Source organism: Buceros rhinoceros, unplaced genomic scaffold, assembly GCF_000710305.1.
Source record: "Buceros rhinoceros silvestris isolate BGI_N320 unplaced genomic scaffold, ASM71030v1 scaffold10987, whole genome shotgun sequence".
NCBI lineage: Eukaryota > Metazoa > Chordata > Aves > Bucerotiformes > Bucerotidae > Buceros > Buceros rhinoceros.
This window is the reverse complement of record NW_010420437.1, coordinates 18331-21024: the sequence shown is the minus strand read 5'-3', so window position 1 is coordinate 21024 and position 2694 is coordinate 18331.

The window sequence follows — 2694 nt, the reverse complement described above, 5'->3', positions numbered from 1 at the left end:
CAGGTCTTGGTTCTTTGATTAAAAAGACATACAACACAGTCATCAAAGAAAGACAGCAGTTCAGGTGGCAGTGGAGCACAGGCTCTACAAGGGAGCTCTGAAACCATGAAACAAAATCAAAGAGAGCTCCATCCCTGCAGCAATCAGAAAAAGATCATGCCCAGGTAGATGAGGCTGAAACCAAAGGCAGGATGAGAAGAACATGGCCCTTGCCTGACTGGAGTTAGCAATAGAGAAAGAAAAGAATTTTACAAGTAAGGCTGACATGCAATGCTCTCCAGTGCAATGAATGAAGGGACAAAAGTGGAAACAAGCATTTTTCTGAGTAGACAGCAAAAACTCAAGGTAAGAGGCTGATCTGAAGCCCAGCTAAACTGACTGGCTAAGAAGTCAATGAGGTTGCAATTTATGCATGCAGGGTTGGGTGCTGGATACAAGTAACTTCGCCTCCTCTCTCCCACTTCCCCAGCAATTCAGTTCATGCTGGCAGAAAACAGAGGACAAAGGAGTCAAAAGCAGCTGATAATGAACTGGAAAAACACCATTTGCAGCAATTGTGGAAGCACTGGAAAGAAGCATTCAAAAGATGTATCAAAAAGCCAGTTCAATGTATGTATGTATGTATGTGTGCATGCAGGCTGAATGAAACTCATCTCTGCTTGGGCTTTTACCAAAAACCCATCCGAGTTCAAGAAATAGTCTTCTGATGTCAGTAAAGAGGAGGCAAAGGGAACAGGGCATGCTGTTAACATGGTAGCCCCATGGAAGTGTTGAATGTGGCTCTTAGGTTTCCAAGAAGCAGCTGCCAGCTCTCTGCATCCTCTTCTCCGACAAGAGTTATCCATGACCACAGAAGAAAGGTGATCCTTCACCCTGTTTAGATCCATAGTCTCCTACAGTCCTGCCAAACGTTTTAGGAACTGAACTGAGCTGAGCCACATCTATGGAGTCGGGCTGATTAAATTGGCTGGATCTCTCCCTTCAACAAATAAGGCTTTTTTTAAGGTTATTTACTGTATGTGCCCTTTCCAGTCTCATAGAGGGTGACTGCTGACAGACTTGCCTGCAGTGGGATGCAATTCCACAGTTTAACATCAAGCCCTACTCCATCCAAGAGGATATTATTCAAGAGTGTGAGGAGCTGGCTGGAAGGGCTTATGCACCAGCAGAAGACGACAGATAGCCTTTTCCAAACTACCTGTTTCCACACCATCCTGAGCCTTCTGATAGCCTGGATGCTCCAATGGTTAAAATGAGATGCCAGCCACATCCCTACACTGATTCTTCCACGATTTCATGCTCTTTGGTGAAGGCACAGTGGCATTCTCCATCCTACTTTTTCTTATAATGCTAAGATTTGGTACATTTTAAGAGTTTAAGGCAATCCCAGAGGGGAGCTCTTTAAATTACATTAACCAAAAGCGGAATTGAAATTGCTGTTTTGCACTTCCTCTATTCAGTTGGACTGTCAGGCTCATACCAAAACCACCAAAGATACCTGTCAACTCACACGTGTGAACTTCTCTACTCTTCCAATGTGACAGCCATTTTGCCTGATGGTCTTGGTTTTCTGATTGTGCCCATGCTGCTAACCTAGTTAGTGTCTACACCACTCATTTCAACTACCCATCAAATCAAAGCAAGCTTTTACTGTGCTCTTTTAAATACTTTCTTAAGCTATTGACGCAGTATGTAATGGATGAATTTCAGCAGCTCTTTGCAAAGAGTGTAGTTTTAAGTGGCTGGTCCAGCCCTAACCCTTGACACTTCTCCAGCAGTTAGTCTCACCTCATTATTTACATTATTTTCTCTTTTTCTGTAAATAAGTTATCACGTTATCAGTTACCATCACAAAGACAGGCAATCACCCATATTTGCAAACAGGTCTTCCATTCAGGTCCATGTAGGACTCTGGGGCTTCCTTTACATTCATTTGAAGCTCCACTGGATCAGAACCCCTCATCTATCTCCATCACCTATGTCCTGGCATGGACATGCCAGCAAGCTCTGTTTAACGGGCATCCTTTGTACCGATTGTATGAAATAACCTAATGTTTTCAGTATAAACTCGGGACATATCTCTATACTTTTCCATAGGGTGATGGTGGTGCTGTTATACCCAACAGCAGCTGAATACTTTGCACAATGTGTTAATTTCATTCTGGGATGCTTGGCCACGTGGTACGGCTGTGTCACAGCAACAATGAACTACAACTGCCAGCGCTTCACTTGCAGCCTCATGTCACATGCACAGTAACCTGCTAGTAAACCACTGAAGACTGAGAAATCTTCACTAACACAGTTTTTTTTCTTTCCCTTAACATATTTAATTGCAACCAGCAAGACTCTAAAAGAGGTGTTAGTACCACTGTCTGTGTAATGTTTGACATTTGACAGCAACACCGTTGACAAGGAGAAAAACGCAAAGTTACTGAGGAAGGATTACCAGACCTGATCGGAAATCACAAAATATCAACATTTAGCTGCAATAAAGTTCTGGACCCTCATTTTCTTTTACTTAAAAAGCTAGTTAAACTGTAAGCACTGTTGTTTAAGTCTCAAAGCAACTATTAAGTTAATTTTCGAAGTAAAAATTTTGACAGAATGGAAGGAGAAGGAAACTTTTGGAGAGAAGGGAAAGATGATGTCAAAAAACACGTAATTGTTCCTCCTTAACAGTAACAAAAATTTAAA